Below are 15,861 nucleotides of genomic sequence, written 5' to 3'. Positions count from 1 at the left end.
CATAATCGCAATTTTTTTTTTTACATACCTTGTTTAGAAGAAAATATACTTACCTTACTTCCTCTTCCAGAAGCTGTGCAGGGATGACGCTGCGGCACCGGAAGTGCCGGCGGGGCCGGTGCAGTGCATCGTGGGACCAAAGAAGACGGAAGAGGACACAGAAGAGGATCGCGCTGGCTTCAAGCTGCCCACACCTGAGATGGCAGCGCTGGACTATACATTTTCAAGGTAAGTATTTCTTCTAAAAGGTAAGTGCAACCCGGGACAGATCAGAGGCTATCCATTGTGGAATGTACTAGCCCTGACTGTCCCGGGGGTATTTTTATTAAAAAAAAAACTTTCCCAGGGTTGAACTCCGCTTTAAGGGTAGCAAGTTCACTCATGCTTTGCTGTCTTGTCTGCAGCTTCCTCTGTGATCCTGATCCTAAAACCTGCTGTATTCTGATTTATCATTGATTGACCTCCTGGCTTGTCTCTCACCTCGCTTGTCTGCTGCCCGTCCTGACCTCGGCTTGTTCTCTGACCATTCTCCTGGATTACCCTTGTCTGCTTATCCATCATCGGACCTTGACTTGTTCACCCACCTGGTGGGGCGACCCTGAGAACCGTGACCTTGTGCTATACACGCAGCAAAATCCATCCTCACCATCAGAGGCTCTGGTGAAAACCGGTTGGCACTTAGATTCCGCACCTCAGGCTAGCCTATGTCTACTACCAAGGTGGCTTGTCTGTGTTTCACTCTCTGGTCCCGACAAGGCTACTCTCTGAACGTCAGGCTTGCCGCCAGAACCCTGACACTGCCAATCACCAGGACTGTATCACAGCCTATGCATCCATTCCTCAGGTTTCCTCCCACTGTCCAACAGGCCTCCCTATTGGGCCAGCGTGAAACACTCTCTAGACAGAATGAATCGCATACTGAGCATAATAAGCGGACCTCACTAACAGATCCTACTCTATGGTAGGCAGAAAGCAATATAGATTTGCCTGCTGCTTCTCTAATAGGCAGACAGAGCCAAAAACTATACTCTCACTAGCACCTACCTAGGAGGGTGCTACACATGCATTTCAGTTTTGGACACCAAAAAAGGATGTTAGGGAACTGGGAGGAGTGCAGAATAGACAAACCAAGCTGATAAAACTCAGGTATGAGGAAAGTATAACTGAAATAAATGTATTCTCCCTTGAGAAGAGACATTTAAGGAGGATATGTTTAAGGGGGATATGATCCACTTACATAAGTACATAAAAGGTCCATGTAGTAAACTTGGTGCAAAGTTCTTCACTCTGAAGCCAACATGTGAATACCTTGGATATTAAGAGGGTTTTGCTATGCTATGAACGTATTCAGTTGGAGAGCTTTGTGAATACTTTAGTCCCTTTTTACCATACCCTGTGTGATTATGCTTTCTTATTGGATCCCAAACCATATACCAGTGATGGCAAACATTGGCACCCCAGATGTTTTGGAACTACATTTCCCATGATGCTCAACTACACTGCAGAGTGCATGAGCATCATGGGAAATGTAGTTCCAAAACATCTGGGGTGCCAAGGTTCGCCATCACTGCCCTATACCATAGAAACTATGGTTTCCATACACTACATTAACCACTTTACCACAGCCCACAGTAATATTACTGCGGCAGAGTGGCTCGTTATCGTCTGACGACGTAGTACTACGTCGTCAGACACTCCCCCTTCTGGGCGGCACTCGCGCGCCGCCGGAGGCTCGCTCCCACTGTATTCAGTCACAGCGGGAGTCGGGCCAGGGGAGGAGCAGCGGCGATCGCCGCCGCTCTTCCCCCGATCGTCGGGGATCTAGTGTGGAGATCCGCCCGCCTGTGTAAACACAAGCGGGCGGATCTCCATAGTGACAGGGAGTGACAGATCGGACTGTTCAGCATAGCTGGACATCCGATCTGTCCATGACTCACACAGTCACCTCCCCCCCTACACGTCAGTAAGCACCAGGCATACATTAACCCCTCCCTCTCCAATAAAATTAACTCCTTCCCTGCCAGTGTCATTTTTACAGTAACAGTGCATATATATATAGCACTGATTACTGCAGTAATGTCACTGGTACCCCCAAAAGTGTCAAAAATGTCAGTCAAGGGTCCGATCTGTCCGCCGCAATGTCGCAGTCCCGCAAAAAAAATCGCAGATCGCCGCCATTACGCGTTAAAAAAAAAACCACCAAAAATGACAGAAATCTTTCCCTTTGTTAGTAAACGCAAAATAACTTTTGCGCAAACCAATCAAAATACGCTTATTGTGATTTTTTTTTACCAAACATAGGTAGCAGAAAACAAATTGGCCAAAAATTTTTAAAAAAATTGTTTTTTACATTTTTTTGGGGGGGAATTTCATATAAAAAAATGTTAAAAATATTGTTATTTTTTCAAAATAAACGCTCTTTTTTTGTTTATAGCGCAAAAAGTAAAAATCGCACAGGTGATCAAATACCACCAAAAGAAAGCTCTGTTTGTGGGAAAAAAAGGACGTAAATTTAGTTTGGGTACGGCGTCGCACGACCGCGCAATTGTCAGTTAAAGTCGCACAGCGCCGAAACGCAAAAAGTGGCCTGGACGGAAGACAGCAAAATCCTCCGGTGGTAAAGTGGTTAATGAAGGCCAAAAAGCCAGAGACAGCTGTATGCAGTTTGGGGAAAATTACTGTAATATTAGGCTATGTTTGCACTGTACACCAAAGGTTCTGGAAGTGCATTTGGCCCATGAGGTGCAAAGACATGTGAATACCATGTGTTCTAAGAAGGCTTTACTTTGCTACACACAGATTCTGAAGAAGGATTTGATTCCTACAGTCCCTTCTCAGCATAGACTGTGTGGGTATGTTGTGTCCTTCAGTCTGAAGCCCTACTCCACTGGTTTGGTTGGAGAGTTTTATTTATTCCTATTATTATTTATTCGGATTTACATGGGTGGCCAGCAAAAGCAGGTAGATAGGTAGGATAGTATAACCATACAGGTTATGTTGGGAAAGCTCTGCTTTCACATCTTAGCGTAGCATCTTTGAGCTGTTTTGGTGGTGTTTTTTTGTGCGTTTTTGGCAGGTTTTTATGCGCGACTTGCACATTTGTATGTGCAATTTTGAGCTTTGACCCTTTTTTATCAACCAACAGAGAAAACTCATATGTTGCATCATTTGTTGCTAGGTATTACCGCTTTTTTAGGTTTTCCAGTAGCTTTTATTTCATTTTTTTAATTTTTATTGTTCATTTTTTTTGGGAGGTAAGGGGTTAGTGCCGGTTCACACTACCGCGGCACAACTTCGGGGGCGACCTGTGAAGTCGCGTGCACCGCGACTTCGGCGCGACTTGCACGGACTTTATATAATGAATGTCAATGCAAGTCGCTCCGATGTCGCCCCGAAGTAGTACAGGACCCTTTTTCTAAGTCGGAGTGACTTGAGTCGCTCCTATTAGAACGGTTCCCGTAGCACTGCATGGACCGCGACTTGTCAAGCTGACCAGTCGCCTGACAAGTCGCGGTAGTGTGAATGGGCACTTAGAGTTAAGGTTAGGTTAGGGTTTGGATTAGGAGTAGGGGTTAGGATTAGGGGTTAGGGTTATTTATAATTATTATTATTATTATTTATTATTATTATTATTATTATTATTATTATAATAAGTATTCATAAATAAAATAAGTATAATTATATTATAATTATAAATATAATTATTAATAATACATATACATAAAATAATAATAATAATAATAATCATCATCATCATAAATAACTAAACAACCTAACCCTAAAACAAAATAAAAAAATACATTTTTTTTCCCACAATATAATTTTTCTTGAGTAGACATTATTATTATTATTATTATTATTATTATTATTATTATTATTATTATCATCATTATTATTATTATTATTATTATTATTATTATTATTACTAGTGGGTTTTGGTGTTTATTATTATTTTATTATTATTAATATTATTAATAGGGGTTAATTATTATTTATTTATGTATTATTACACATTATTAATATATTTTACTTATTTATGACGATTTTGAGTTATTTGTGTATTATTTAACATTTATTTATTCATATATTATTACTATTTTATGTTTCAAACTTTTTTATTTGAGCAGAAAATTGTGCATAAATGTGCGACAAAACGTGAGATTCCGCACAAAAACATGCAAATGGCGCATTTTCATTCATTACTATGGGCATAAAATGCTCCAAAATGCTCAGATCTTCCCGATTCAAGCTACAAAAAAAAAAAGGTCCAGAACTTATTTGAGCTTCAGGTGACTTGGAGTGGAGATGTGAACCATATTCATATAGAATAATTGATTTTTTTTCTCCTCCAGCATTTTGGAGCTTCGAGCTTCAAGCTACAAAATGCTGAGGTGTGAATGGGGCCTTAGGACTTGCTCTCACATGTGGCAGCCCTTGCCCCCACTTTGAAAAGTGGTCCACCACCAATCTCTGCCAGCTATTATTGGCCACCCATGTGAATGAGCCCTAAAATAACCATAACGCTTTCCAACCGAATCAGTAATAGGGCTTCAGACCCAATGAGACAGGCTATGGTGATAAGGGATGGTTCTCATGTTCAGCTGCCCTTGCCAGCCCACTGAAAGTGATTGATGGTGAACTGCCTTTCAGAAGGGGGAGCAAGGGTTGACGAACACCATTGCACCATAACCTGTATGGTTAAAGTGTCTCATTGGGTTTGAAGCCCTACTGCACTGATTTGATTAGAACATTTCTCGGTTCCTTTAAGGCTCAGTCACATGGGTGGCCATTAAAAGCAGGTAGTTAGGTAGGACAGCATAACCTGACAGGTTATGGTGAGAAATCATTTAGGGTTCGTTCTTATGTGTGGCAGCCCCTGCCCCCTTTTCTGGAAAGCAGTCCACTGCCGATCACTTTTCAGGGGACTGGCAAGGGCTGCTGAACATAGGAATGAACCCTTCTCACCGTAACCTGTATGGTTATACTGTCTCATTGGGTCTGAAGCCCTTCTCCACCAACTTGGTTGGAGAGTTTTTATGATTATGGTAGGGCTCATTCACATGTTTGGCCAGGAAAAGCACGTAGGTAGATGGGAGGGTATAACCATACCGGTTATGGGGAGAAGGGACTTAGGGTTCATTCTCACATGCAGCAGCCCTTGTCCCCACTCTGAAAAGTGGTCCACCACCAATTGCTTTTTTTAAAAGTTCGATAAGTCCCGATGAACATGAAAATGAGCCCTTCTCACCAAAACCTGTATGGTAAAACTGTCTCATTGGGTCTAAAGCCCTACTCCACTGATTTGGTTGGAAAGGTTTTGGTTCCTTTAGGGGCTCATTCACATGGGTGGCCAGCAAAAGCAGGTAGTTGGGTAGTACAGCATAACCATAGCGGTTATGGTGAGAAAAGCACTTTATTGTTTATAAGATGATTATTCTCATGTGAAGCAGCCCTTGCCCTCTCTTCTGAAAAGAGGGCCACTGCCAATCACTTTCAGGCAGCTGGCAAGAGCTGCTGAACATGCCCTTCCCACTATAACCTGTTTGGTTATACTGTTTCATTGGGTCTGAAGCCCTTCTCCCCCAACTTGGTTGGAGAGTTTTTATGATTATGGTGGGGCTCATTCACATGGGTGAGCAGGAAAAGCAGGTAGTTAGGTGGGACTGTATAACCATACAGGTTATGGTGAGAAAGGACTTGGGGGTTGTTCTCATACACAGCAGAACTTGCCCTCACTTGGTCCACCATCAATGTCATGGGCTTCCAAACATGAGAACGAGCCCTAAGTCACTTCTTACCATGACCTGTATGGTTATACTACCCTACCTAACTATATACTGGTAACCAGGGATTTTTTTCAGTGGGAACGCGGAGAACGCAGCTCCGGCACCTCCAGAACTGAATGTATGTAATGGCAAGGGGTGCTGGGGTGTGCTGGAGGGTCTATTGATGCTGGCTAATAGGAAATCTATTGCTGCAGAGGATGGGGGTCTATTGTTGCTGGGGAGGTCTTCTGTTGCTCATAGGGATTTATTGTTGCTGGGGTGGGTCTTTTGCTGCTGGTGGGTCAGTTGTTGCTGGGAGGGATATATTGTTGAGGGAGGGGTCTTTGTTGCTGGCTGCTGGAGGGTCTATTGATGCTGGCTACTGGGGAATCTAGTGTTGCTGGAGGGGATCTATTTGTTGCTGGAGGGGATCTATTTGCGCAGAAGGTCTATTGTTGCTGGGGAAGTCTGTTGTTGCTGGTGGGGTATCATGTTGCAGGGAATCACTCATTGCTGAGAGGGATCTACTGTTGAGGGAGGGGCCTAATGCTGCTGGAGAGTCTATTGATGCTGGATGTTGGAAGTCCATTGTTGCAGGGGTGGATCTATTGTCGCTGGGGTGGTGTTCATTGTTTCTAGATCTATTATATTGCCTTTCTTGTTATCGTTAATTCTCTAAAAGGGGTGATACTGTGAGGTGGGTAGGAGGTGAAACCAAGGAATGGTGCTCGGGGGTGGGTAGGGGACAGAGTTAAGGGGTGACTCAGAAGGAAGGAGTTCCTGCACCTATTCTCTGAGAAAAAAAGCCCTGCCGGTAACTATATTGTTACTTTCCTGATAACTAGTTATCAATTTCGCCCTCTATTTTGCTCTACAGAAGGCTTGATGTTTTTTTTTTTTGGATTGCAACAAAGCACGATGTTTTATGTTAGAAAACCATGCCATGTTGTTGACAAAACCTTAATATAAGCATCATGACATCTCTGTGGGTAATTCATATATATGACAATAGCCAGACACTTCAAATTAGGAGATAAAAGTGTCACTAAACCCTTTTTACAATAACCCCGATAGTGGTGATACAAATACTCAGCTATTACAATTAGAAACTAAATGGATGTAGAGGTTAAGAGTTACAAATCCCTTTTCGAGGAAGACCAAAGACTGGAATTTGAACTGGAACATCAAAACAGATGTTTAAAATGTGATTATGCATCAAATGTACATTGATGCAAAATTAAAATGAATACATCTAGATGTACTTAGCCTTTGCTAGAAATGCAGACAACAAAATGGTATGATACCATTAGCTAGCTTGCCGAAGATTTTCCATCAGTGCACATTTTACATTATTATTATAATGATTGGCTTAAGGCTGGTTTCACACCGTTGCGGCGCATTGACACGTATTTTGCGGCTCATGTTGTGTTAGGACAGCTTATTCTTTTGAATGGACTGCCAAATGCACTGAAATGGACCAAAAAAGATCATATAATTTTTTTCGTAAAGCAGCAAAACACAAAGCATGTTAGTGCATTATCATACATTGTGGTGCGCTGCACAACATGCTCATTGGCAAGCTGTGTGTGCTTGCTATTAAGAATGAATGGCACCATAGTGCTACAAAGTGCAAAATTCATAAAAACTGTGTAAACCCAGCCTAAAGGACAATTTTTTATTTAGAAAAGTTGTCTTTCACTACATCCTGCCAAGTGCAGGCAGTGAGCTTTTATATTTAGCACCCTCCTAGCATAGGTGCTAGGCAAACTTAGCTATCGCTCCTTTGAAATCAAGGGAGCAGTGATTGTTTAGTCTGGCCTGTTCAGGATCTCAAATGTTGGGAGTTTCTTTTCTTCCCTCTGCTTCTGGAAGAAGCTTCCAGAGCTTAGGTCAGGAGATTCAAAGTGCCCAGCCTGAATATTTTTTGGGTTCCTGCCAATCCCTGAAGGGGAAGTTTCCAGAAGGGGGCTGGAGTGTGGATAAATAGTCTGAGACACTGGAGAGCAGGGTTCTTTCTCCCCAGGAGGGTTCCAGAGGTGTAGGGGCAGCTACCAGCAGCCTATGGACTGTGCAATAGAGGAGGCTATAGAAGGGCAAGGATCTAAGACTCAAATCAACTCAGAACTGAATGCAGCACCACACCACCAGGGATGAGATGCACCTTCTTGCTCACTGGGTTGTGTTCGGAGAAGGCTGAAAGGCAACTGTCCTGGGGACTTGTGAGTAGTGACTTTAAAGTGATCCCTGAGACCATGGGCTGGACTGTGTGCTGGGTACTGATGCACAGTAACCAGATGCCCAATCTTTTACTCCTGGTCCACAGCTGAGGGACCTTGGACTGTTCTCAACAAAAACCATTACTCTTAGGAAAAATTGTCAACTGAACATTACTGCTTCTGAGTTTTTTTGGAGTATCCCATGCCAAGACCCTCTCCTTCTCCTTTAAAGTTCTGCAAGCAGTAACATCTAAAAAAAGACATCCCTTAGGCTGGCCATACATGGGTCAAATTTAGAAAGAATATTCTTTCGAAAATCTGAAATTTTGTGCGTTTTTTGTTTCGATAGTGCCACCATTGATTTCAAAATTCGACCAACCAAGCCTTCAATTTCAACTCGTATTGCTACAGAAAATAATTTTTGTGGCTGGAAATCTTCTTTTCTTCCCGGCAATTTTCTTTTCTTGCACTCATGCGCATTTCTTTTTCAATTATATTTCTCACACAATTCTCCCATCATTGATTAGAAAATCGTTCGTTTTTCAAAAGATTTCCAACATGCCCGATCTCTCAAATTCAATGACCGTACGAAAATTGGTCATTGCTGCGGCCCACTAATGGTGCGAAATTTGAACGAAAATTTTTAGATAAGATTTTCGAAAGAAAATTATTTCGAAATTTGGCCCATGGGAGGAAGGGTTGAGTCTACTCTGTAGCAAACTTTTACAGATTGGACCATTCCCACCCAGCACAGAATTGCCCACTCTTTGAGAGTTTCCTTTGCCAGCTAAACAGGCAACCAAAAGGGGAGAACAGTGCAGTCCGGATGTTGGCATTATCAGGATGCTGATAAACAAGCCAATGGATATAAAAGATCATTTGTTGGAAAATGTCATAGTTAAAATAAAATTGAAGTCAATAAAGCCAATAGAAGCTGTTACTGTACCAAACCGGTATATTCCGATGATGATCAGTAATGACTTCTGGGTACACTGGGTGAAATGTAGCCAAACCCCTGTGGATGGAGTACTGGCGGGAGGAGCCATGTACAAGCGGGAGCTGAGCTCACCGCGTGATGTCACCGCGACTCAGAAGCACAGGGAGGAAGTCTCAAACCTGGAAGGAAGTCTCAAACCTGGAAACATGAAGCAGCCTGCAACGCATGAAAGAGACGTTGTGGTGATGACATGTTTCACGCGCATGCCTTTTGTCAAGTCCAGGCAGCCCACCCATTGACATTATCATGGCTGCTCTGCTTCCCCTCCACTGGTGAACATCTGCACAGAGGAGCTGTCTCAAGACGAGAAAGGTGTACCTAGTTTTCTTCTCAAATTGTTAGAGGGTATGTGTGCTACTGTTGGGGCCACCAATAAATTAGCCTGTTGCCTTTCTCTGTATGGACAAAGCACAAGTTGGTCTCAATTTGTCTATCAAGCCAAACTATTTATTTATTTTTTTTTTTCATTTTAAAGTGGGGAATGATTTGAGCCCCTGCCTGGTTTTTAACTGATATCAACTCACTTCCTGTCCCACTGGCAGCCAAAAAAAACAGCCTATGAACACCCACTCCTTTAGACTGACATTCACCCATAAAGACATTTTGATATTTGAATAACTTCCCCTAAGCGTCAGCCCACTGCTTGCATCAGGCCTGAGATGGTTTCAGAAAGCTATGCACAACACCCTGCTGGCCCCTCCCACCTTTTGGTGGCAATGGGGTTTCCTGGAAAATTTTTGTAATTTGAGTGTCCACTAGCGGATGTCTACTGGCAGACTCCAATATTCAGTTTCTATCTGATGCTGGCTGCTGGCAGGGTATTTAGGTCACTGTCAAGACCTGGGGGACACCCGCTGATGGACACTGGAATTACAACCCTTTGCCCAGGAAACCCCAGTGCCACCAAAAGGTGGAAGGGGCCAGCAGGGCAATGTGCATAGCTTTCTAAAACCAACTCAGGCCTGATGCAAGCAGTAGGCTGACCAGTAGGTAATCCCAGTCCTGACAGTATTAAATGAAAACAGAAAGGTTCTATTTAAACAAGTCATTAGCATTTTGAGTGGTGAGGAAGGAACCAGGGAAGGCAAAAAATAAACAGATTAAAACTTCATCCTTATGGAAGACTCACATTAATTACAGTGTATTCCTGCATGTTACCTGCTTGCTTCATCATATCACTAAATAATGTCCTGTAGTTTTCTTTATGTAGATGACCTTCCCCGCACTTCGTTTTCTTGCCCATTCAATCATTTATAAAACCAAGTCGTTACTGTCTAATTATATCATTAACATTTTATGACACGAGATTTCCTAAACTTTGCATGCATCTGGAGTATGAGACTATTAATTTCAGCATTACGGCTTGGAGATCTGAGCACTGCGGAATGCCAAAACAAAAATCCTCACGAGCCGAGTTTAAAGGCTAAATAATAAGGGTAATTATGGTTCGGTATGTAGGATGGATGCGAGCGATTATTTATAAATGGGTCAGTGTCCTCTGTAATGTGACAATCTTTTTTTACATTGAGAAGTGCTGGCTTTTGCAGATGGCGGTTTTTGTTTTGGAGGGTTAGAAAAGTACAGAAACCAACACCAGTAAGAGATAATACTGAAAATTAATCCTGGGCATTATCAGATTGCTCTTGGGAATTTTTAAAGTTAAAGTCCAATTAGGCTTTCACAGAGCAAAATTCTTTTCTTGCATCCACGGATTGCAGGAAAGAAATTCGCTCAATTTCCCCATCAACACACACAGTGTTGATGCAGGAATCCCTCCTGCCAGGCCATTGACTTCTCCCGGCGCAGGGGGGGAAGCTGTCCCCGCCAGAAGACAGTGAATATTGCTAGCAGCTATAGCAACTGCTAGTGATAATCGCAAGAGAATCCAGCAGGCTGGTTGTACCCAAGTTGATTGATTTGATCTATCTACTTGGTACATTCAGCCAGCCCATTAACGGTTTGAATCTTGGCCGGTTCCTGCTGAATGGGCTGAGATTCGAACCGTGTATGGCCGGCCTACATCAGCTAAATACATCTCAGGTACACAATACAAAAGGTTACACTACTCAGTTACTCAACAGTACTCAACAATACACAGGTATTCAACAATACTCAGTTACTCAACAGTACTCATTTACTCTACAGTACTCAATTACACTTCAGAACTCAACAATGCACAGGTACATAACAATACACAGATACTCAACAGTACTCAACAATACTCAGTTACTTAGCACTACTCAACAATACTCAGTTACTCAACAGTACTCAACAGTACTCAGTTACTCAACAATATTCAGTTAATCAACAGTACTCAACAGTACTCAGGTTTTTTCTTTTTTTTTCATAGTAGAGAATATATATATATATATATATATACAGTGGGTACGGAAAGTATTCAGACCCCCTTAAATTTTTCACTCTTTGTTATATTGCAGCCATTTGCTAAAATCATTTAAGTTCATTCTTCTTCCTCATGAATGTACACATAGCACCCCATACTGACAGAAAAACACAGAATTGTTGACATTGTTGCAGATTTATTAAAAAAGAAAAACTGAAATATCACATGGTCCTAAGTATTCAGACCCTTTGCTGTGACACTCATATATTTAACTCAGGTGCTTTCCATTTCTTCTGATAATCCTTTAGATGGTTCTACACCTTCATTTGAGTCCAGCTGTGTTTGATTATACTGATTGGACTTGATTAGGAAATCCACACACCTGTCTATATAAGACCTTCCAGATCACAATGCATGTCAGAGCAAATGAGAATCATGAGGTCAAAGGAACTGCCTGAAGAGCTCAGAGACAGAATTGTGGCAAGGCAGCGATCTGGCCAAGGTTACAAAAAGATTTCTGCTGCACTTAAGGTTCCTAAGAGCACAGTGGCCTCCATAATCCTCAAATGGAAGACGTTTGGGACGACCAGAACCCTTCCTAGAGCTGGCCGTCCGGCCAAACTGAGCTATCGGGGGAGAAGAGCCTTGGTGAGAGAGGTAAAGAAGAACCCAAAGATCACTGTGGCTGAGCTCCAGAGATGCAGTCAGGAGATGGGAGAAAGTTGTAGAAAGTCAACCATCACTGCAGCCCTCCACCAGTCGGGGCTTTATGGCAGAGTGGCCCGACGGAAGCCTCTCCTCAGTGTAAGACACATGAAAGCCCGCATGGAGTTTGCTAAAAAACACCTGAAGGACTCCAAGATGGTGAGAAATAAGATTCTCTGGTCTGATGAGACCAAAATATAACTTTTTGGCCCTAATTCTAAGCGGTATGTGTGGAGAAAACCAGGCACTGCTCATCACCTGTCCAATACAGTCTCAACAGTGAAGCATGGTGGTGGCAGCATCATGCCGTGGGGGTGTTTTTCAGCTGCAGGGACAGGACGACTGGTTGCAATCGAGGGAAAGATGAATGCGGCCAAGTACAGGGATATCCTGGACAAAAACCTTCTCCAGAGTGCTCTGGACCTCAGACTGGGCCGAAGGTTTACCTTCCAACAAGACAATGACCCTAAGCACACAGCTAAAATAACGAAGGAGTGGCTTCACAACAACTCCGTGACTGTTCTTGAATGGCCCAGCCAGAGCCCTGACTTAAACCCAATTGAGCATCTCTGGAGAGACCTAAAAATGGCTGTCCACCAACGTTTACCATCCAACCTGACAGAACTGGAGAGGATCTGCAAGGAGGAATGGCAGAGGATCCCCAAATCCAGGTGTGAAAGACTTGTTGCATCTTTCCCAAAGAGACTCCTGGCTGTATTAGATCAAAAGGGGGCTTCTACTAAATACTGAGCAAAGGGTCTGAATACTTAGGACCATGTGATATTTCAGTTTTTCTTTTTTAATAAATCTGCAACAATGTCAACAATTCTGTGTTTTTCTGTCAGTATGGGGTGCTATGTGTACATTCATGAGGAAGAAGAATGAACTTAAATGATTTTAGCAAATGGCTGCAATATAACAAAGAGTGAAAAATTTAAGGGGGTCTGAATACTTTCCGTACCCACTGTATATATATATATATATATATATTTATAAGTTAAAGTGATTTTCCCCCCTCTTTGCTCTGCCCGGATTGTCCCGGACTCGGTTCTTCAATATGATGAAATGCTATGACTCCACCAAAGGGTTCATTTCTGAGTGCTATTCCATGCTACTAAGTGACTACTTAGGTAAATTTCCTAGCCCGGCTAAAAATCACTGGGAGATGGATGTTGGGGTCCTTACTGACCCATCAGTGGGATGAAGCGCTAGAGTTGGTGCGACGCTGCTCTTTAAGCGTTGCGCAACGGCTCTCACAACTGTACATACTCCTCAGGGTGCACCGCACCCCCCTCCGACTTCATAGGATGGGTCTCAGGACGGACTCCTTGTGTACCAGGTGTAATAGGGATTGTGGGGACCTCATTCACCTCCTATGGCGTTGCCCCAAGCTCCACAGGTACTGGACGGCGGTGGTCCAGACCGTTAATGCTGCGTTTCTCCTATCTGTACCGGTAGATCCGAAGCCGTGCCTTCTTGGTATGGTGGAGGAATACTCGCCAGACGTCAACGTTCGGTTGGCACTGTCTAGGGCAGGGATCCTCAAACTACGGCCCTCCAGCAGTTGTGGAACTACACATCCCATGAGGCATTGTAAACCTCTGAAATTCACATACATGACTAGGCATGATGGGAATTGTAGTTCCTGAACAACTGGAGGTCCATAGTTTGAAGACCTCTGGTCTAGGGCATTGTTTCAGGCCCGGAAGCTTATCCTGCAGCACTGGATGTCCCCGTCCCCTTCCACGCTGGAGATGTGGGTACACGCCATGGGGGTTACTCTGCGCTGTGAACGCATGATATACCAACATAGAGGTGTACCGATAAGATATGAAAATATATGGGGTGGGTGGCTGGCACAGCCGGGCTTGGCCCCCGCAGACTTGATTCTCGACCGTCTGTTACAGTAATGCCCTACCTTTGTTGGTGCGGGAGGGAGGGGGATTGCATGGTATGCCCTGGGACCGCAACATTGTGACTGTCTGTATTTTGCTGGGGATACATTCTTTTGGGAGTGCCTTACTTATCCACTTAAGCCCCGGAAGATTTTACCCCCATTCCAACCAGGGGGTTTTTTACGATTCGCCACTGCGTGACTTTAACGGACAATTGCACGGTCATGCGATACTGTACCTTAACGAATTTGACGTCCTTTTTTTCCCACAAACAGAGCTTTCTTTTGGTGGTATTTGATCACCTGTGCGATTTTTACTTTTTGCGCTATAAACAAAAAAAGAGCGTCAATTTTGCAAAAATAACAATATTTTTCACATTTTTTTATATGAAATTCCCCAAAAAAATGTAAAAATCTAAATTTTTTAACATTTTTGGCCAATTTGTTTTCTGCTACATATGTTTGGTAAAAAAAATCACAAAAAGCATATTTTGATTGGTTTGCACGAAAGTTATTGCGTTTAGTAACTAAGGGAAAGATTTTTGTTATTTTTATTGTTTTTTCTTTTAACGCGTAATGGCGGCGATCTGCGATTTTTTTTGCGGTACTGCGACATTGCGGCAGACAGATCGGACCCTTGGCTGACATTTTTTACACTTTTGGGGTTACCAGTGACATTACTGCAGTGCTAAACATATGCACTGTTACTGTAAAATTACACAGGCAGGGAAGGGGTTAACTTTATTGGGGAAGGAGGGGTTAAGTGTGTCCCTAGGGGCGTGATTCTAACTGTGATTGGACATGGCTACTGGTGTAGGGACAGTTATCAACGGTCCTACATAGTAGAACCGTATGATCACTATTCATACACAGGGGAGAATGACAGGCGGCTTGTTTACATCAGCCGCCTGCCTTTCTCCCTTCACGGATGACGATCGCGAGTGACCGGCGGACATCGGGTCCGCCGGTCACACGCACGAACTTCGCAGGGAACGAGCCGGGCTGGCGTGCGCCTCCGCGGGCATGCGCTCGCCCGCTATTGGCTTACAAGCAACTGACAGGCTAGTGACGTATATATACGTCACTTTGCCTGGCCGGGGCTGACCGCCGCAGTATATGTACTTGCGGCGGTCGGCAACCGGTTATACCATCTGATTGTCTATTCTCCTTTTGCAGGGGAGTACGTTTTGTGAAGCCTGTAAGTTCTTGTTTTCTTTTAATAAACTTTGTTTCTGATTTAAAAAAAAAAAAAAAGTGATTTTTCCCCAAAGACATTATGAATTTCATGACACATATGTCCAATATAAATGAATTCCCCTTACTTCTGCATTATAGATTCAGTCTGGGTATGACTCCCTCACATGTTGAATTAAACTTGTCTCTGCTATATTTATGTCATCAAATATTTATCCATTTCCTGTATCTTTCCTTCTGTTCAGACACACTAATATAAATTAAACACGGGATTGAATATAAAAGGTTATAAATGGATATGTAATATAAACATATAATTAATTCATAGGTAAATGTGTGAATGTCAGCAGTACATGGGTACTGAGTTCTATAAATGCTTGTCCCTGATATTGTCTGTACATCCATAATATCAGGATCACTTACAGCCAATGATTGCTGAACAAATCTTGAAAAACAGACTGAGAATATAAAGTGAGTTACGGAGCTGTGGACGATTTTGTCAGCCAGTGCAGCTAATTTACATAAAAGGGGGCAAAACTTTTTTTCTGGGCTCTTTTAAGGCTAATGTGACCAAATATGATCATGGCTAGATTGGGTCAGTGATATCCAGAGATGTATAGTAACTAAGTAGAACTACTTCACTACTGTACTTAAGTACGGAAAGGCGGTATCTGTACTTTCCTAGAGTAGAATTTTTTTCTCCTACTTCCACTTTTACTTCACTACATTTTTTCAATGATTTCAAT

This window comes from Pelophylax lessonae (assembly GCF_965119305.1).
Source record: "Pelophylax lessonae genome assembly, chromosome: 10".
In the NCBI taxonomy this organism is placed as follows: Eukaryota; Metazoa; Chordata; class Amphibia; order Anura; family Ranidae; genus Pelophylax; species Pelophylax lessonae.
The sequence above is the reverse complement of the archived record's forward strand: the minus strand, read 5'-3'. Positions refer to the sequence as shown.